Source organism: Heterocephalus glaber, unplaced genomic scaffold (assembly GCF_053883595.1).
Source record: "Heterocephalus glaber isolate CG9 unplaced genomic scaffold, H.glaber_assembly_v1.0 deba00001613, whole genome shotgun sequence".
NCBI classification, from domain to species: domain Eukaryota; kingdom Metazoa; phylum Chordata; class Mammalia; order Rodentia; family Bathyergidae; genus Heterocephalus; species Heterocephalus glaber.
Genome location: NW_028258384.1, coordinates 21,023,717 through 21,045,925, shown reverse-complemented (window position 1 = coordinate 21,045,925; position 22,209 = coordinate 21,023,717). Strand labels below are relative to the sequence as shown.

General features: G+C 38.4%; 1 long non-coding RNA gene and 1 pseudogene across 2 annotated transcripts in view; both read left to right on the top strand.

Annotated features, from left to right (window-relative positions):
- The window catches only part of LOC147822513 (uncharacterized), a 177,353-nt gene extending 162,196 nt beyond the window's left edge, over positions 1–15,157 (top strand). For both annotated transcript variants that reach the window (XR_015445588.1, XR_015445587.1), the window contains exon 6: positions 3,073–15,157. This is a non-coding gene — a long non-coding RNA (uncharacterized LOC147822513). The remainder of the gene's footprint in view (positions 1–3,072) is intronic.
- Positions 15,158–20,563: 5,406 nt separating this feature from the next.
- On the top strand, positions 20,564–21,528 carry LOC101722191 (lysine-rich nucleolar protein 1 pseudogene; annotated as a pseudogene).
- The last annotated feature ends 681 nt before the right edge of the window (positions 21,529–22,209 follow it).

Sequence of the window (22,209 nt, the reverse complement as noted above, 5' to 3'; positions counted from 1 at the left end):
AATAAATTTGGCATTTGTTACTCAGTCGGCCCCAGACATTAGAAAGAAGTTACAAAGACTAGAAGGATTTGAGGGAGAGAATAGAAAAAAGTTGATGAGTGTAGCCATGAAGGCGTTTAACAACAGAGATCCCCTGGAAGAGAGGATGGCCGAGAGGCTGGGAAAAGCAACCATAGCTGCCTTGGACGATGGAGGATTTGTCCAGAGAAAAGACTCAAAAGTAAGGGAGAAAACAAGGGAAGGATTCAACCCCTATTAGAGAAAGATCAATGTGCCTATTGTAAGGAAAAGGGCCATTTTAAGAAGGACTGTGAAAAGCTAAAAAGAAAAAAAAAAAAGGAGGCCCAAAAGGAAAAAGGTGGAATCCTCTTAGTAGATGAAGAAGAGTGACAGGGTCAAGGCTCATGCCCACTCAACCCTACTGAGCCTATGGTGACTTTGGTGATAGGGGGAGCAGATGTTCAGTTCCTTGTGGACACTGGTGTGGCCCACTCTGTCTTGAAGACCCCCCTTGAACCCCTCACTTCCTCAAAAACCTCCATTACTGGAGCCACTGGGAAAGTGGCCTCCTACACTTGGACCACTAGACGGACTGTGAATCTAGGAAAAGTCACCGTCTCCCATTCCTTCTTAGTTATCCCTGAGTGCCCGTACCTGTTGCTGGGAAGAGACTTGCTACAAAAGTTGGGGGCTATTATTTCCTTTGAGCCTGAAAGAGGGACCTTTGAGCTTAAGGCACCCTCCCACCATTATGGTGATGTTTCCCCTAGAAGTTGACTTTAGATTGCTAAAGGAGGGCACAGAGCCCCCCGAACAAAAATGGGACTACCTTCAGAAAAAGTTTCCCAGGGTATGGGCTGAAACCAATCCACCTGGGCTGGCCAACCTCCATGCCCCAGTGGTGGTCCAGTTGCTGGCCTCTGCTGCCCCCATCTGTGTGTGACAATACCCCCTCTGGCTGGAGGCCAAGGTGGGAATCTCTAAGCACATCCACCAACTCCAAGAGGCTGGCATCTTGATTCCTTGCCAGTCAGCCTGGAATACACCCTTGCTTCCTGTAAGGAAGCCTGGCACCTCAGACTTCAGACCAGTACAGGATTTGCAGGAGGTGAACAGCCAGTTGGAGACCGTCCACCCAATGGTACCAAACCCCTATACTCTGCTGAGTCTCATCCCTCCTGCCCATGTGTGGTATTCAGTACTAGACCTCAAAGATGCATTTTTCAGCATACCTCTGGCACCAGTGAGCCAACCCCTCTTTGCCTTCGAATGGACAGACCCAGACACTGGGACTACCAGACAGCTGACATGGACCTGTCTGCCACAGGGATTCAAGAACTCTCCCACTCTGTTTGGGGAAGCTCTCAGTAAAGATTTACGAGACGTAAGGAGAGTTTTTCCCCATGCAACTATTCTTCAATATGTAGATGACCTCCTAGTGGCAACTTCAACTAATGAAGAATGTCTTGCAGCCACTGAGGGCCTCCTGAAAGTTCTCCAAGACCTGGGATATCTGGTGTCCTGGAAAAAAGCTCAGCTTTGCCAGATCAAGGTAACCTACTTGGGCTATATTCTTGAGGAAGGAAAGAGGAGGCTGGCAGAATCACAGGTATCAGCAATTCTCCAGATTCCAGAACTAAGCTCAAAGAAACAGGTGCATGAATTCCTAGGGGTGATCGGGTATTGCAGAATTTGGATCCCTGGCTTTGCTGAAATTGCCAAACCCCTGCACGAAGTCACTGTGGGGGGAGATACACCCCTCGAATTGTCACTCTATATAACCTGAGAGGCTGAAAAACTCAGCCTTTGGGACCATGGAAACAGCTCCTCTAGAAAGTGGCTATCTAATGCCAGATTGTTGCAATACCAAGGACTCCTATTGGAGCAGCCACACATCAAGTTTGCCACCACTGCTAGCCTCAACCTGGCTACCTTACTCCCAGAGTCTGATGAACAGATGCCCATAAAAATAAAACTGAGATATTGACATTGTTACAAGCCATTTGGCTGCCCCCAGAGGTTGCTATCATCCATGTCTGTGGGCATCAAAAAGGGGCTAGCCCCGAGGTGATTGGTAATAATGCAGCTGATCTGGCAGCAAAACAGGCTGCCCAAAAGTCAGTGGGGAAACAGATGGTTCTGCTCCCCACACCAGTGCTGCCAGAGAAACCAGAGTACACAGATGAAGAAACGATGGAAATGGCCAAAAAGCAGTGGACCCAAGGTAAACACTGCATGGGTCCACCCACCTTGGTGAAAAAAAAATGATGGCCGCTCTGCAACCCCATTTTGTCATCAAGGGACTGGCACAAAAGGCCGAAGACCTAGTGAAACGATGCCCCACCTGTATCAAGGTAAACGCAAACCAGGTGATCAGATCCCCCCCTCCTGGGGTCCGACATAGAGGATTAACTCCAAGAGAACATTGGAAATTGGATTTTACTGAAATAAAACCCGGTATGTATGGGTACAAGTACTTATTAGTCTTTGTAGATACTTTTTCAGGATGGATAGAAGCCTTTCCTACTAAGAGAGAGACAGCCAAGGTAACCGTCAAAAGGCTCTTGACAGAAATAATTCCTTGTTTTGGCTTACCCTTAGCCCTGGGGTCTGACAACAGCCCAGCCTTTATGGCTAAATTATCTCGATTCATCAGTAAAGCTTTAGGGATAAAATGGAATTTGCATTGTGCCTATAGGCCTCAGAGTTCAGGACAAGTAGAAAGAGCAAATCAAACCTTAAAAGAGATTCTAACTAAATTATGCCTGGAGACTGAACAAGGTTGGGTAGAACTTCTCCCCTTTGCCCTCCTTCATACCTGGTGTACTCCTAAGCCATCCCTAAATCTGTCACCCTTCCAGATCATTTATGGGTGATCTCACCCCATCGTCCCTCTAGTTGATTTGGAGTTAAAGAAAAACTTTCCCACCTCCAACTCCTTAAGTCCCTAAAAACAGTCCATCAGCTTCAATCAGAGCTACATGATAAGCTGAGAAAAACTATGCCTGGTCCCAGTGAAAAACCTTTGCAACCCTTACCCTATAAGCCAGGAGATTTGGTTTTCATTCGCAGGTTTGACTCCAAGACCCTAGAACCCTGCTGGAAGGGACCATTTCCCATCATCCTGGTGACTCCCTCAGCAGTGAAGGTAGCTGGACACTCAGCCTGGATCCACCACAGCCATTTAAAGGCAGCACCCCCACAGGAAACAATGTCAACATGGCAGATCAACTGGAACACAAAGGACCCCCTCAAGATAAGATAGATCAAAGACTAGTTCAGACAATATGGGGGTTCTTGGGGCTACTGTTCTTACCAGCCCCAATGGAAGGGGGATCTGGATGCCAGCTGGTGCTGTCCAGCCACACTCCCCAGAACTGGACTTGATCCCTAAAAAATGCCTTAATGGGAGCTCATATTGCCACCATTACTACTGATAGACAGCCCCATTTTATTCTATAGGGTCTCTGGGCCCCAAGGAAAAGAAAAGGCAAAAGGAACCTATAATGTGTCATTAGCTGCTCCTGAATCTCTGATCCAACCATACCTAAAAACCCTGGATGCCATGTACATCCTGTTAAATGAGTCTATCTCCAATCTTATCCAAGGGTGTTGGCTGTGTTTGAGTCCACATCCCTCGTATTATGTAGGGTTGGCAGTAAACAGCACCTTCTCAGAAGCTGACCAGAATGAGTGTCATTGAAAACAACTGAGGTTGTCAATTGGGGATATAAAAGAAAAAGGGTTATGTGTTAAAAATCCAAGTGTTACATCTTCTTATCTGGACAGTATATGTTCTTATCAGATACCCACTGCCAGTAATGAAAAATATCTAAAAGCTGGAAACAATACATGGTGGGCATGTACAAATGGTATAACTCCCTGTTTATCCATGACAGTCCTCAATCAGGAACTTGAGGTATGTGTAGTGGTCCACATTTTACCCCAAGTCACTATATATGGTGAAGACCAGGGTTGGTAATACCTAGCTGAGAGAGCACACACCCGAGAGAAGTGCCACCCAGCATTGATTCCTGTGCTAACTGCAGCAGTCATTGTAGGATCAGTGGCTCTGGGCACAACCACAATAGGACTGCAAGACTCCAATTTCAAGACCTTTGCCCAACAGGTAAAAATAGACTTAGGCCTACTTACAGAGTCAGTGTCTCATTTGGAAAAACAGGTTGATTCTCTGGCTGAGATGGTCCTTCAAAACCGCCGAGGACTGGACCTCGGGTTTATGAAAGAGGGAGGGCTATGTGCAGCCCTAGGAAAGCAATGTTGCTATTATGCTAATAAATCTGGAATAATAAGAGAAACCCTGACCACTGTAAATAAACACCTACAAGAAAATTATAATAAATTGATAAAACAGGAGGGATGGTTCCAGTCAATATTTAACTGGTCTCCCTGGATGACTACCCTTGTTTCCGCCCTTGCTGGACCCCTGTTAATCTTTTTACTAGCTTTGACTTTCAGCCCATGCATTATTAATAAGCTTATGGCCTATGTAAGGGCCCAGATAGGACCTGTTCACCTAATGATTTTGAATCAACAGGCCAAATATCATCCTTTAAGTGAGCTAGACAAGAAAGAGTGAAGATGGAGACAAAAATACCAAGATAATGCTGTATAAGATTACACAGCCATGGGAAAAATCAGTGGGGAATGTGAGACTGAACAACAGTTACTCCATTTTGTGCTCCATTTTGTAATAGGGCCCCAACTTGTCTGCTTCTGTTACAGATCACCAGGTAGACATCGAGTTCCAGGGATGTGCTTGTTGTGCCAGGAAGGTTTGTTGTGTGTGTAGTGTTCCGTCATGCTTGCCCAACTCCATATCTGAATATGTTATTTTAAGAACAATCCGTAAAAATTCCTTCTGCATTTCGCTTCTGTATTTCTGCTTGCCAACTTCCCTCTAGCATCTCCTATAAAAGGACCTCAGGCTCTGAGCCAGGTGCCTCTCTAAGCTTGGTGCTTGGAGAGTGCCGTCTGGCCAGACTAATAAAGGTCTGTTTTACAGCTTGTCTGATGTGTTCCCTCCCAGGTGATCTTCACTGTAGTCAGCTCCTTGGAGCGTTTGGTAAGGCCCATGGTCTTACACATACCGCAGTGATATATGTACACCCATGTTTATAACAGCACAGTTTTTAATAGCTAAAGCTTGGAAATAGCCCAATTGCCCATCAATTGGAAATTGGATAAAGAAGATGTGGTTTTTTAATAAAATGGAGTACTACTCAGCCATAAAGAACGAGAAACTAGAGTCATTTATAGCTAAATGGATGCATATTGAGGCCATACTCTTAAGTGAAATAAATAAGACACACATGTGTAAATACTGAATAGTTTAGTGTGAGAAACTGAAAGTGTAAATAAGTATTGAAAGGATTAATAATGAATAATTGATACTTAGAAACAGGAAAAAGTCCAAAGGGGTAGGGGTGGTGGGAGGAGATGGGGAAAGGAAAGAAGGGAAAGAAAAAATTATGAGAAAAGAAAACAAATGGAAATGATGTCTATGTAAATAGGGAAGGATGGAGTGGGTGAAGGACTCACAGGTAATGGGGAAAAAAATAAAAACCAAGATACATCATGTACATGTACAAGCACCCAATGATAAATGTAAATGTATTGTATACCTAAAATGTACCAATAAAAGAATTTAAGGAGAAAAAAAAAAGAAAAGTAACCAACAGATTGAAAAGACAACCCAAAATGTGGGAAAAAATTTTTACCAGTGGCTTCTCTGACAAAGGACTACTATCTAGAATATATAAAGAACTTAAAAACTCAGACCTCCCAATTTTAAAGACACAATCCAAAAAATGGCATCTGATATGAACAGACATTTCTCAGATGAAGAAAATAGAAGGATCAAATAAACATATGAAAAAGTATTCAACATCACTGGTCATTGGAGAGATGCAAATGAAAACAATGCTGAGATTCTGTCTCACTCCAGAAAGAATGGTTGTTACCAAGAAATCAACCAATAGCAAATGCTGGCAGGATTGTAGGGAAAAAGGAACCCTTTTCCACTGTTGGTGGGAGTGTAGACTGGTGAAACCTCTGTGGAGATCAGTGTGTAGATTCCTCAAAAGACTAGGATTAGAGTTCCATTTGACCCAGCTATTCCCCTTCTGGGTATTTTTCCAAAAGAATTTAAAGTATCATACCACATGCATATATGTGAACTCATATTCATAGCAGCACAGTTTGTAATAGTTAAATCTTGGAAACAGCCCAAACGCCCATCATCTGGTGATTGGATAAAGAAGATGTGGGCTTTTAGTAAAGTGGAATACTACTCAGCCATAAATATAGACAGGCTTGAGACATTTATTGGTAAATGTATGCACCTTGAAGTCATCCTTTTGAGAGAAATAAATAAGATTTACATGTGTATATACGGAATTGTTTCTCTGATGTGCAAAGCTGTAAGTGTAAATGAGGACCAAAATGTATAATACATATTATGAAATAGGAAAAAACTGTCCAAAGAAGAAAAATGAAAAAAGAAAGAAGTGGAAACAAAGCTTATGTAATAGGGAGAATGGAGAGGTGGAAGTGAGGGAAAGGGAATGGGGAAAAGATAAGAATCAAGATATATCATGTACAGGTGCTAATTCCCAATAATGTATGTGATTATAATGTATACCTAAAATGCAGCAATAAACTTAATAAAAAAAATACATCTTCAGTATTACCTACAAGATTTTAATTAATTTCACTGACATTTATGATGGAAAATAGTATAACAGCAGTACAAAAACTAATACAAAATTAAATTAATTCTAATTTTATTGTTTTTAATTCTAAAATATTTTAATTGGTATATATTGCATATATTCAAGGTGTACAGTGTAATGATCTCCCTTTTGCCTGAACAAATACTTTTGTATACATATCATGTAATGATTATCAAAATCAAATTAATACATCCATTACCACCTACACTGATCATTAGTTGCTCCAGGAATTCTTCCTGTTATAACCTTTTTGTACCTTTTGGTCCATATTTCTATTTCTTCCCAGCCCCAAGCTCCTGGAAAGTACCATTCTACTCTCTTACTCTGAGTGTGATGTTTTTAGATTCCCCATTTATATTATGTCATACAGTATTTTACTTTCTGTATCTGAGTTATTGCATTTAGTATAGTGCTCTCCTGGTTCATTTATGTTGTTTTAAGTGACGGGACTTCATGTTTTATGGCCAAATAGTATTCCATTGTCTTATATGTCCCACTTTTTTATTTTCCATTCATCAATTGATAGACTCTCAGGTGGTTTCCATTTCTTTGCTATTGTGATTAATGCTGCAATGAACATGGAAGTGCAGATGTCTCTTGGACACACTGATTTTATCTCCTTTGTATATATATCTAGATGTGTGATTGATGGATCATCTGGTAGTTCTATTTTTAGAGGAACCTCCATGCTATTTTTCATAATGGCTGTACTAATTTATATTCTCATCAATACTGTATAAGTGTTCATTTTTCTTCACATACTTACCAAGAACTTGTCATCTTTTTACTATTATTTTTTGAGGTAGGGTCTCACTATGTAGTTTAGACTGCCTTGAACTTACTATGTAGCCCAGGGTGGGCAATCCTCCTGCCTCAGCCTTCCAAGTCCTGGGATTACAGGTGTGCCACCACACCTGGTTTTCTTTTTAATTGTTGGTAATAGTTAACCTAAAATGTGTGAGGTGTTACTTCCTTATGGTTTTGATTTGCATTTCTTTATTAGTCAGCTTTCCATCATTGTGAAAAAATACCTGAGAAACTCAATTTAAAAGAGGAAAGATTTATTTTGGCTCATAGATTTAGGGGTTTCAGTCCATGCTTGGCTACATTGCTTCTGGGTTTTTGGTGAAGCAGACATCATAGCAAGGAGCATGTGGTGGAGCAAAGCATCTCACCTCATGGCAGGCAGGAAGAAAAGAGAGCTAGAAAGAGGAAAGGGCTTAAATCTCAATATACTCTTCAAGGGTATGTGTAGGATGACCTATTTCCTTCAACTAGGCCTCACTAATGTTTCTGCCATCTGCCAATTGCATCGTCAGCTGCGTACCAAGGCATTAGCACCTGAGATTTTGGGAGACATTTGAGATCCAAATTATAACAATGTTCCCAATGATTAGTGATGCTGAACATGCTTTCATACACCTGATGGCCATTTATGTGTCATCTTTGAAAAAAACAATGTGTATTCAAGTCCTTTGCTTATTTTTAAATTGGGTTATTTAGGTTTGTTGTTTTTTTTCTTTGCTATTGAATTGTGTGAGTTCCTTATATTAACCCCTTTTCAGATATATGGCCTGCAAATATTTTCTCCAATTCCATAAATTGCCTTTTTATTTTGTTGATTGTTTCCTGTGATATGCACAAGCTGTTTAGTTTGATATAGCCCCACTGTTTAGTTTTGCTTATTTTGTGTGGGAGTGGGTTTTGGTGCCACATCCAAAACATCATTGTCAAGAACAAGGAGCTTTTCTTTTGTTCCCTATGTTTAGGATTTAGATTTTACACTTAAACCTTTAATCCATTTTGAATCAATGCTACAATTTTGTTTTTCCAGTTTCCATGCTTCTGGATATGTAGCTGGTCCAGTACCATTTATTTAAAAGACGTTCCATTTCCCATTGTGTATTCTTGTCACCCTTGTCAAAGAATAGTTAGTCATATGTGCATGGTTTTATTTCTGAGGTCCATAATTTGTTCTGTTGATCTATATATCTGTTTTTATGTTGGTACTACACTGTTTTGATCATACAGCTTTATATTATAGTTTAAAATCAGAGAGTGTTATGATTTCACCATTGTTCTTCTTTGTCAAAATTGCTGTGGCTATTCAAGCTTGAAGCAATCAAGGAAATAAATAAACATATCATAAGAAATGGGGAACCTATTTTTTTTCTTGTTGACCATTGATCTACAAGAGGAATCAGCTGATGGGAAAACACACATATGTCCATAAACCAAAAAAAAAATTTCTTTGCTTTTCAATTATGTAAGGATCTGAAGACATACAAATAGCATTAAATTTCATTTTTGTAATTGGGAACCACGAAGCTAAATTATAGAATATCTATAGTTACTATTTATCCATTTTTAAAAACCCTTGTCTACAAAGAATGTGAAACAGCCTTTTGATAAGCATACTAAATAAAATAATGAGGAAATATAAAAAAGAATTATCATGGCAAGTTAAAATAAAATTATGAACAGAAAGTCAAGATCAGGGAAAATAAGGGTCCAGAGTCTGTATAATTTCTGAAGTTGAGCTTCAAATTTAGATCTAAGATTCCTGGAGACAAAGGAAAAAAGAAATGTAGTCAGGTTCACTATCTTCAAAGCAGTTTTCCAAGTACCTATTGTATTGCCAAAGAAACTCTGCATGTTAGATTTCTTATCAGAAATAATGAATAATAGAGTAAGCAACCATTTCAATCTACAGCAAAATATGTAGTGAAATTCTCATTATTGTTTCTTGCTCTTTCCTTTGAAAGTTACTCTAATGTTAACAATATTCAACTTGGTAAAGATTATTTCTGAAGTTCTAAGGTGGTATAAGCTATAAACATAATATCCTGGTAGTCTAGATCCATCGTGGCAAACCTTGGGCACACAACAGTGGGTTATTTGTTATTGAAAGCTCTAAAAGGTTCACCATCATTTGTCTACATTAAACCAAAAATAAAACTTTAAACACATAAAAAAAATGAAGGAACTGAATATCATTTGAATAATTCTCCAAGAATATCAATAGATTATGGTTATGAGTGCTTTGATCAAAAATCATACTTAATTTTAAAAAAATCATTATTGATGTAGTTATGAAATTTAACAGTAATTCAAAAATAATTACTAAAATACAAAGTATCTAATAAAAAGATTTGATGAACTAAATTTTTATAATCAGGTTATTTCAATAAAACATGAGGATCAGTAGGGAATAAATACCAATTGAGCCTTTCACCCTATATAGATGGGATCAATTAACACATAAATTTTAATATTTATGGAGATACAGAGATCATATTTTTAACTGTTAGTAGAATAAAGCCAGTGTGATGGAACTGCATCATATCAGCTCCTTGGAGCTAATTATTTCGCCTTTCTCCTCATTGTTGTAACATGTTGATAACATGAAATTAACCTCAGTAGGAGTTTACAATATCCATATCACCAATTGCTACAAAAACACTGCAAATCTCTCTTTGGAAAATCATTTTACTAGAACATCCCATAATAAAACTATCATATACAATTTCCATATTATATTAAAGAGGGAAATGTAAGTACAAGAAAAATTAGAGTATTAGGCAAAAAATTTTAAAAGTAATGACATGTTAAATCCGGACAAATTAAATACATCAAACAACATGTCAGAATTGAGACCAAATATAACACTTGTCATAATAAATGTGAATGGGTTAAACCTTCCTAATACAAGAGTAATATTTTAAGAATTCATTAAAGAAAGGTTAAAAATAAAGCAAAGAACAAGCTACCTCAGGCAAATGCAAATGACAGGAAATAAATGTTCACCACTTCAACACCAGAATTAAAAGCACAATCATAAAAGTACAAAGAGAAGTGAGATTTTTATTGTTAAAACAATGTTTAAATACCAGATAATACAACACTAAAACATATAACACAAAAATTGTTAGAATGTAATAATTAACTTGACATATATATTAATAGTATAGAAAATACACTTCTGTGTTTTCAAATGTCTATGGAACACTTAACTAAATTGAACATATTTTAATGCACAAATGCATCACACTGCATTTGTCAAACTGGAAACTGTGTAAACCATGCTCTTTGTTAAGAATACATGAAACCATATATTAATAGCAGAATTATAAACAACAAAAGAATTTAACCATTAAATATCCCAAACTCTCCTAAGATAATTGTGAGATCTAAGAGAAAATAAAGCTTAGCTTAAATCACTATTCAGAAAATACTATTAGTGAAGACAGTACTACCAAAATTATGAAATCAAAATTGCATTTAGAGGATACTGTGTATTTAGTGTATTTAGTAATACAGTGACACTAGTTGTAATCATTTATGTCGAAGTCCTAAGTAATAAATCAGAAATCAATCCAGTAATGTATCTAAAGAATAATATTTGACAGGATGGCTTAATATTAGGAAACAATTCACAACAAAAGGTCAAAGGAGAAAAGTATTTCAATAGATACTTGAATATCTTCTTTGAGGAGGAAAATTCAATGAACACATTTTTTATTAATTTTATTGGCACATTTTAGGTATACAATATACTTACATTCATCTTTGGAAATTCGTACCTTTATGTAATATATCTTGGTTCTTATTTTTTCCCCATTCCCCTGCTCTCCCTTCAACCCCTCCACCCCTCCCTATTTACAAAGACTTTGTTTCCATTTTTTTCTTTTCTCATATTAATTCCATTCCCTTCTTTCCTTTCCCCATCTCAATGGATATATTTAAAGAAAATCTTTGGTCATTTAGTGTGATAATTTCTCCACATTATAAAAAATTAAATCAATACTAGTGTAGGACTGCACAACTCTGTAATCATAAAACTCCCCTAGCCCCAACTGTGATTGAATGTGAGTAAATAGATAAAGATGCTTCTTAGTTCCAGGACACTAGATAAGATCTGCATCAGTCATAATTATCCAACTCTTTGTTCCGGACACCACTATCTATAGAACAATCTACAAAGCATCTGCTGACTATCAGTACATGTCAGGCTAATTAACATACAAATGTAAGACCACTAAAACTTTGTTCCTTCTTCTGTAAATTTCGCCTGTTAACTCCCCTGCAAACCCCTATAAAAAGAGCCTGGGACTCTGGACTGATGCCTCTCTAAGCTACTTTGCTTTGGGAGTGCCATCTGGGCAGACTAAGGTCTGTTTCACTTTCCAACTTGTTCGGTGTGTTCCTTCCCGGGTGTTCTTCACTGAAGTCAGCTCCTTGGAGCATTTGGTAAGGCCCTTGGCCTTACACTCTGGAGGCACCGCTGGGATCCCTGGGTATGCTTCACTATAGTCAGCTCCTCAGAGCGTTTGGTAAGGACAGCGGTCTTACACCAGCATCATATTTAAGGAAGAAATACCAGAAGTATTCCCATTAAAATTCAGAAAAATAGAGCTATCTATTATCTGCATTTTTTGACACATTTTTGAAAGCATTCATAAAATATAAATGTATAAAGTTTAAAGAAGAGATTTTTGTTATTTGTAGGTTGTGTGATTCTCTATTTGCAAACTTCCAGAGAATGAAATATAAAACTATATTAACACAGGGCTGGGGATTTAGCTTAGTGGTTCTGCTGCCTGCCCGGCAAGCACAAGGACCCAAGTTTGATTCCCAGTACCAAAAAAAACCCAAACAAATAAACCCATATTAACATTAAAATCAATATTTTTTGTATTTCAAAAATTATCTACCAACTAATTAAATCAACAAAATTTATACATTAATGATACATAAAGACTTTAATAAATGAAGGAATATATTATATGAAGTCTATACATATAACATACTCTTAAGCAAAATTACTTTACAGTTTGTATGTTTGTGTGTGTGCATTTAGTGTCTGTACATATGAAGAAAGAGGGAGATATGATGTAGCCAAGGTCTATTTGAAAGAATAAACATGAGAAGATATTCAATTCAATTGTGATAAAAAAGAGTAAAAGGATATAGGGAGATGACTTGTCTACCAGATATAAAAATGTATTATAGAGCTTCACAAATTGAAATGGAGATATGCTTGTGCCAAAATTGAAAGATGAATGAAACAGATACGTAGGGTATTTTAAATCAGTGGGGAAGGCACAATTATTCAATAAATGACTCTGAACAACTGGATAACCAGTTGCATAAACATAAATTGTAGATAAATTGAAGAATAAAATGTACCAAGTAATAAACTCCAGCACCTATGAGGTGCTAATGTATAACATAAATGGTATTTTAAATTTAGTGAGAAAAAGATGAAATATTTAATATATGATTCCAGGACTACTGGCTATCCATATGGAAGAAAATAAAGTTAGATTCCTATTTCACATTATAAAACACACACACACACACACACACACACAAACTCAGATGGGTTAAATACTAATTGCATTTTTGCATATGAAAATTAAAATCCTGGAAGGAAAATAAGTAGACTACAGTTATTGCTTAGGAATAGGGGAGACATTGACAATGCAAGAAAATTAGAAGTTATTTTTAAAAATGTATATGTTGTTGGGGCCTTGTGTCTAGATGCCCTCTAAAGCCTCATGCAGTCTTTTTTGAAGGTCTAGGATTCAGGGTGTGTGATTACTAAACTACTACATGTGAGTGATTGGTTTTACACCACTTTAAACCCAGCAATGTTAATAAGATAAAAGGAGCAGAAAGACACTGTTAAGGTCCCTTGTTGCCTTCGCTACCTTGTGTGGACCATGTTGTTTTTTCTGTGTGATGCCTGTTTGCCATCGTTGCCTTGGATGCAGCCAATTATGGACTGAAACTTCTACAAATTGTAAGCAAAATAAACTCTTTACCTCTAACTTTGGATGTCAGGTATTTTGTCTCAGCAATGAGAGTAAAGTAACTAAGACATATATATTTGACTATATCAAAATGAAAATATTTTCAGTGTTAGAAAATGAAAAATAAATTAATAGATAAATTCTAGATTTGGGAAAATTTTAGTACTATGAAAAAGTTAATGTATAATACATGTATAAGAACTATTATAAGCAGACAAGAAAAAGAAAATGCCACAATAGATAAATGACAAAGGGTATAAAGGAGAAAATCACAGAAGAATAAATTTTCAAAAATATGAAAAGATTCAAAGTTCACTGTCAATGAAATTTTTTTTTAACAAAATGTACCTAAGTAATGCATTGCCATATTCTGTTAATTCAAAAACATATTTTTCCACTTTTCTCATTTCTGAAATTGCAGTGTTCCTTCAAATGGATGGCATTTTACATTGCTGTTTCCCCTACTGCACAGGCATGAACATCACTCAGGCATGGTGCTACAGCTACAACCTGTCAAAGTTTCATTCATTAAAATCACTGGAGAAAACAACATGAGCATTGATTATTTTCTGAAAACTGTGTATTGACATTGTCTAATGTGATTATTATGGCTTGTATCTAAATGTCCCCTCAAAGTACCATGTGCTCATAGGTGGGGCTTTTTGGAGCTGGCTGGATCTAAGATGTGTGATACTGGGATTAAGGGTATGTAATATTAAATTAACCCACTGACTGGTTTAGCATACTTCTGGGTGTAGATAATGGAAAGGCCCACCCTGGGTTTGGGTGACACCACCCAAAAGGCTTGTAGCCTGGATGGGATAAAAGAGGAAGGGAGGCTTGCTTCATTGTTGCTGCTGCTGTCTGCTTTGCCATGAGCTATTTCTCCTCTGTAATATCCCTCTACTGTGCCACACTGCCTTCAAGTCTACTGACTATAGACTGAAACCTCTACAAACTGTGAGCTGAAATAAACCTTTCCTCCTTTAACTTGTGGGTGTCAGGTATTTTGTCTCAACAATGATGAAAGTAATTAAGACAGTGGTCAAGAAAATTCCAAATGATCAGATTTTATGTTCTTCTATGGCTAAGTAATATTCCATTGTGTATATGCACACACCACATTTTCTTTATCCACTTATCCATTGATGGACACCTTGGTCAATTCCATATCTTGACTACCCTGAATAGTGCTACAATAAACATAGGAAGGAAAATATCTCTTTGACATATTTATCTTATCTTCATTTGGAAAAGGATGAAATCCTATTATAAGTGACAACATGGATAAGCCTGGAAGAGATTATGTTAAGTGAAATAAGCACAGATCTCCTTCATATGTAGAACCTATAAAAGTTGATCTCATAAAGTATAACAATGGGTATAAGAGGCTGGGGCAACTAGGAGGGAGGGGTGGACAGAATGATCAATAGTCACAAAGTTACAATTTGATAGGAAGAATAGGTTCTGGTGTCCATAGTTACATAGTAGGAAGACTACAGCTAGCAATAATGTATACTTCAAAACAGTTGGAAAAGAGAATTTTGAATGTTAGCATTGCAAAGAAATGATAAATAGGTGATAGAATACTAGTGACTCTGATTTGATCATTATATGATTATATATGTATCAAACCATTACAAGTACCTCATAAAGGTGTAAAATTATTGTCATTTAAAAAACAAATTAAAATTTTTAAAAAAGGAGACCACAGCTTTAAAAATTGCACAATGGGTCAGTGGCATCAAATACAATCCTAATGTTGACAATGGAGAAATGCCTTGCCACCAATGTTCTCAATGACACAGAAAATAATATTACATGCAAAAACATGAATAATGATGACTATGAGTTGAAGAGTATGCAGAGATGTTAGACTCAATAATAGAAAAAATTGGGGGGATACTGAAAAAATTAGTTCATTTGTAGTTTTTTAAACATATGCACATGAATAATATGATAAAGTTCTGGGTGTATATATCTACAAGAACTATTTCAATATGAATAATAAAAGCTTTTAAGTGATAAGAAAATATCATGTCAATTTAACTTATGGCATTTTTTCTTTCTTTCTAGTAGTATATAACATAATAATGCATCTTATAATCAAAGGTATTTTAAGATTTAATGAAATACAGTGTATTTTACTTATCACAAAACAAGATCCTTGGAAGTGGGAGGGGTAGGGGAAAGGAAAGAAAAGAATGGAATTAATATGAGAAAAGGAAAAAATGGAAACAAAGTCTTTGTAAATAGGGAGGGATGGCAGGGTTGAAGGGAGGGCAGAGGAATGGGGGAAAAAAAAGAACCAAGAGACATTATGTAAAGGTGCAAATTTCCAATGATGAGTGTCATTATACCTAAAATGTATACCTAAAATGTACCAACAAAATTAATTTTTTTAAAAAAGATTCTTATTCCCAAAAGATGTGTATATAATTGCATTTTTGTAAAACAAATGATCCTAAACTGCATATCATTAATAGTTAACATTTGTATAAAACATTCAATGTGCCAGAATTCTAAGAAATTTACATGTATTAACTCACTTAGGTATTAAGTGGGTCACTTTAAAAATGAGGAAACAAAGGTATAGGGAGGTAAAATTATGTGCCAATGTTCACATAACTAGTAAATGGCACAAATAAAATTTAAATCTAGATATTTTATTTCCAGAGTGTTCATGTTAAGCATTAACCATTCATATATACATTCCTATCCCTTTCTGTGACATACACACACACTCACACACACATACATTCACACTCACACATCCCCACACTTTTTGTTTCCCTTTTATCTATTATTGTGCTTGATGATATAAACATGAAGAAAACTGGAAGGATGTATGCTCAGCAGTTAACACAGTTTATGGGATGAAGTAAATATAGAAGTATGTTAAAAGGAGAACAAAAAGAGAAGAACTCCAGCTGTGTATGATGTGATTATATTTATGCCTTATATAAACTTGAATATGTACCCATATGTATAAAATGTAACATATAAAGAAAAAGTTGAGATAGAATAGAAATAAAGATACATAGAAAGGAGACAAGGAAGCCAGGTGTAGTGGCACAAGCCTGTAATCCCAGCACTCTGGAAGGCTGAGGCAGGAGGATTACAAATTTGAGCCCAGACTGGGCAATTTAAAGACTTAGTGAGATCCTGTTTTAAAATAAAACATGAAAAAAAGGGCTATGGATATAATTAAGTGTGAAGGTCTTGGGTTAAACCTCCAGTACAAAAAAAACAAAACAAAAAAACCCAAAGAAAATCATACCTGACACTCTGAAGTTAAAGGAGGAAAGTTTTATTTACAGTTTGTAGAGGTTTCAATCCATAGTTGGTTAGCTCCAAGGGAAGGTGGGCAAGCCTGCCTTCCTTCTCTCCCTTTTATATTCCATGGAGGCTATAAACCTATTGATTGATACCAATCACACCCAGGTGGAACTTCCATTGTCCACACCCAGAACTATGCTAAAACAATTTTGTTATCATACACCCTTAATCCCAGTATCACAACCCTAATCCAGCATTATACACCCATGATCCTGCTACCTCCCCAAAAGCTCCACCTATGAGCACATGAGGCTTTGGCGAGACATCTAGTTACAAGCCATAACATGCACTTTTTAAAAGACTTCAACTTTAGGACACTAAGTTATTTAGGGTTACCCATGTCTGTACTCCATATCTTTATTTCTTAGATATTTTTTCTGCAGGCCTATCACTCCTAAGTCCTTTAAAGAGGTATTGTGACGTATAGCTCCCTGGAATTGAAAGACTTGGCTCACTTTTCCAGATCAAGATGGAACCAGTCAAGGAGGCCTCCATTGTGGGTTGAATAGATAGAGAATTATTGGAGGGTGAGCCGTTAATGAGATTTCATGGGAAGAATTTAGAAGGATTATGTGTAATTAGGCCTGGGGAAGAGATGGAGATTGTGTGTCATCCAGAGAAATGGAGGGGTTGAATGAACTTTCTATTTGTCTCAGGTGAGATGTCATAAATGATGAAACAGTCTTGGGGGCTCTTGATAGTGATATTTTAGTTGCATTGAGAAGTGTTTTCCATGAAGGGACAGTTAAGTGTAAATAAATGTAAAGGGAGGACTTGATACAGAGAAAAGAGTCAGGGGTTCTAGAGCCAATAACTGTGGGTAATTGAAGGACATTTAAAGAAGTTAGTGAAATATGTTTGAAAGTGTTTGGTGGCTCTATCTGCCAAGAGTGTTAGGCATGATTTAAGGAGGGTATTGTCTTGATCTTTTGAAGGCTGGGCCTAAGTCCTTTTGGAGAACCAAATTTGTCTGGGTGTTTATCAAGGCTGATTTGGAGGTGGGGGTGGTCATATAAGGTGAAAATGATAGAGATAGGTACAGCCAGAAATCTTGGGCTAGAGAAGGATTTGTCTTATTGAAAAGGTTAAAGGTGAGATTGAGGTAGCACTATAAATGTTGGGCTAGAAGTCAATCTTTTATGGGGGCTAGTGTTATTGAGAAAAAGAAGAGAGGGGGTATGAAGACTGGGTAAATCATGATGATTTGGGGGATAGATGAATTGAGAACCAGTGGTATAGATGAGCTTCTAGTCAGGCCGACAGGTTATCCAGAAGAAAAATCTGTGAAATCTCCAGTTGATCATTTTTGAGGAGTAGCAGAATTAGGTCATAAATACTAGAGGATTGGTCATGAGTTGGGTTCCAAGTTGATTATGGTTTCTCAATTTGATTATGTTGATCAGTTTTTTCTCAGATTGCTGTGAGGTGGAGAAATGCAGGAATCTGGAGTTGGGATTTCCACCTGTGTGGAATGGGTGGAGTTGGTTGGGCTTTTGTTATGGTTGTTGTTTTAGAGATGAGTTTTAGTCTGGAGAAATGGATTTAAGAGGGTATACTTGAAAGTTTTGTGGCTGTTGGTGTGGTAAGGATAACTGTATAGGGTCCCTATTATTTTGGTTCTAAGGGTTTGGGGTTGAGAGTTTTGAGGTAGACCCTATCTCCTGGCAAGACTGATAAGGGAGTGGTATTGTGTCAAGTTTTAGAAATAAAGTTTTTTTTTGTATTAAATTCTTTTATTGGTACATTGTAGGTATACAACACAATTACATTTCTCACTGGGAATTGTACCTTTACATAATGCATCTTGGTTCTTATTTTTTCCCCATTCCTAGCCCTCCCTTCACGCCCCTCCACCCTTCCCTATTTACAAAGACTTTATTAGAAATAAAGTTTTAACAAAGTTTTGCAGAAGTTAATGAATTAGGAAGAGCAGTAGGAGGTGGTGTCAGAAAGAGGATGCTTTGAGGGAAGTGTCAAAAACAAAGAGATGTCCATACATCAATTTGAATGGAGTGAGGAGATGGGGTGAGTGGGGTTTTGGAGTGAATATGTGGAGGGCAATGGGTAAGAGATCTACCTATGTTTTTCAGGTTTGTAGTATGTTACAGTCAGAGTTTGCAAGGGAATAGATTTAATACAAGAAACATAATTTATAGGATTATTTTATAACAACCATCCAAAAAGTGAAATGCAGAGGAGTGCAAGAAATCTAACCATGCACTAAAGACCCAAAGAATCCAGCCAAAGGCCTGAATCCCACAGCAATGTCCCAGACAAGTCCAGCTGAAGGCCTAGAGTCCAAGGCAATGTCCTCCATGAGTCCAGCCAGAGGCCTAGAGTCCACAGCAATGTCTCATGCTTGTCAGTACCAAGAATCTGCATTGGGAAGGCCTGAAGGCCAGTGGTGGAAGCTAGAAAGTCTGTGCTGGCAGGGTGAAGGATTTGTGCCACTAGGCTGAGGAATCTACACTGGAGCCTGGGAGTGATGCTCATGGGAAAAATGAGAAACCCTGATGAGAACAGCAGCCATTCCTGGTGACAGCAAGGACCCGAGCTCTTCCTGTTATGAGAGAACAGCCAAGTTTGCATCAGGAAAACCACTTGCAGCAAGCTTTTCCAAGAAAATCAACAACCCATAATATTCCCCTCCAGTTCTCTTTTTATGCTGTTGGCAACAATCCTCAGGTTGGTCTTCCATGCCCAAACCACAGTGATTAAGTTCAGCTGGGCATTCCAACTTGACCATTAGTTACTCCACCACATAGTATGAGTTTGGTTAGTTAATATAGGCTGTGAGGAATGAGTGGTATAGTACTGTAAGATGTTGGAAAAAATGAACTTGAAGGTTTTTATAATTAGAGCCACTATCACTAAAATGCAGAGATAACTCAATCACCCAGCACCATCTTGCTCAGCTGTTTTGAGAAGTAGGTTGAACTAGGAGGCCAAAAGTGAATCCTTTTTTAGCCTTTACATACAGGTGGAAAAATTTATTGGGGCTGCAGAGATAGAGTGCTGTCATGGAAGTGAAGGCTGATTTGAGTTGGTTTAAAACAGAAAACAGAGAGGACGAAGAGAGTAAGGGGTGACTGGGGTCTTCTAACTTGGCCTCAATATAGGGGTTAAGTTATGAGATGAAACTATGGGATCTACAGCCAAAAGTAAATAGTGAGGAGTTTTGGCCTGCAGAAATGATCACCAAGCCCCACAAAGTGGACTTGAGCCTTGGACCCCCAGAGAAAAAGAAAAAGTAGAAAAAAAGAAAAATGTCATCGAGGAACCAGAGACTCAGGCCAGGGATTTAGTTCAGTGGTTTCACTGCCTGCTGCACAAGTGCAAGGACCTGAGTTCGATCCCTGGTACCCTCTCCCCCCAAAAAGAACCATAGACTCAATATTCAATTATAAACGATGGCAGTTATTTTGCTGATACTTCTCCTATGAGGGCCACATCCCCCTCTAAGACTGTGAGCCAAGGGCAGGCACCCAAGATGCCTCTGGTGAAGAAAAAGAAAGACCACAGCATACCTTGTGAGGAGCTCCTGGAATCTGAGCCCATGTTGTGGGCCAGACAGGCAGAGAAGTCACCTAGTCCTGGGAAACAGGCCCTTGACCACTCAGAATCCTTCAGTGGGGAGAAAAAAAAGAAGAGGAAGTCCTTGCCTTTGGCCATGTCACACTTCCCTGACTCTGGACAGGGTGAGGAGCCAACTAGAATTGACAAGAAGCTCAAAAAAATACAAGGAAAAATGGCCTTCATCCTGCTTCATCCAGGACCCTTGGCTGGAGATGTTCTGTATGGATTTACAGTGGGGAAGGAGACCATGGAGCAAGTGACCTTGGGGAGAAAACAAAAGCAAGGCAGCCTCAGAGAACACAGTGGGAAAGTGAAGAAGGAGAAGAAAGTCACCAGATGGGAAACACCCTTCTATGGCACACAGAGCTCTCCAGGTCCATGAATAGCAGCCCTAGGGAAGGAAAGAAAAAGAATCCAGTCCAAGTTGAGGTTCTAGGACATATACCAATAGGAGATAACCTAAATGCCCCAGTGAAGAAGAAAACAAAGGCTAAGAAAAAGCCAGTTTTTGAGGAACTGGCTCAGAAAAGGAAGAAAAAGCAGCAGAAAGAGAGCAAGGTATCAGTAGACCCTTGGAAGGAGGAGGCAGACACAGACTTGGAGGTGGTGCTGGAGAAGAAAGGCAACATGGATGAGGCACACATAGACCAGGTGAGGCAAAAGGCCTTGAAAGATGAAACTGACTGGGAGTTGGGCAAGACAGAGCTTATGAGCCCAGGAAATGGACAAGAACCCAGTTTGACAAGTGGGACACTTCAGAGTTTGAAAACAAGGAACAGAAACTGAAATTTTTCAAATTTATGGGTGGGTTTAATAATCTGTCCTCTTCACTCAGCCACCCTCCCCACAACATGACTGCAAGGCCCAACACAACCCTCAGTAGGGTGGCGGCTTACAGCCTGTAACAGAATTTGCAGCATGACTATGATGGGGCAATAAGGTGGAAGTACAGCTGGTGTGCTGGCCTCAGTTTCTTTGCCACACCCAACAAAGTCTTCTACATTGACAAGAACACATCCAGGTCTGTCAGGTTGGAAGATTAAATGCCAATGTCTTGTCTACCCTCCCCAAAGTAGTGAGCCACAAAAATGAAAGGAAATCAGATTTTGATTGGGGGAAGGGGATCTGAGAGATTAGGGTTTTGCAGTCCTGCATGATTCCCTTATGAGTAGGGGTGATGTGAAGTCCAAGATAGGTCACTTCTGTTTGAAAGAACTGGCCTTTGTATAGAGGTACCCAGCATCCCTTTGTTGCTAGAAATTAAGTAATTGAACAATGTCTGTTGTACACAGATTTAGAGAAAGAATATATAGTAAAAGGTCATCAACATATTAGATAAGGCAGATAGGATGTAGGGGAAGAGAAAAGAGGCCTTTGGTTAGTGTTTATGGAAAAAGATGTGAGCTGTTGGAGAATATCTGAGGAAGGATGGTTTAAATGAGTTGCTGGGATGCTGGTGACCAGCTTAGCCAGGTAGGTGGAGAGAGAGGCCCCTGGCCAACTGGAGCCCTGCTCCATCCAACCCATACCACACCCACCAGCTACCAGCCCAACTGTGAGGACCCCTCACCACTTGCCACTCCCATGGTGGCAACCAGCCTGGCTGTGCATGGGTGCCTGCAGCCCTCCTCCCCCCAGGCTGTGTTACTACCTGGTTCCACACTACAAAGGTACAGGGTGGTCATAAAGGCCATTATCCTGAGCTCCACTAGAGAGAGCAGAAA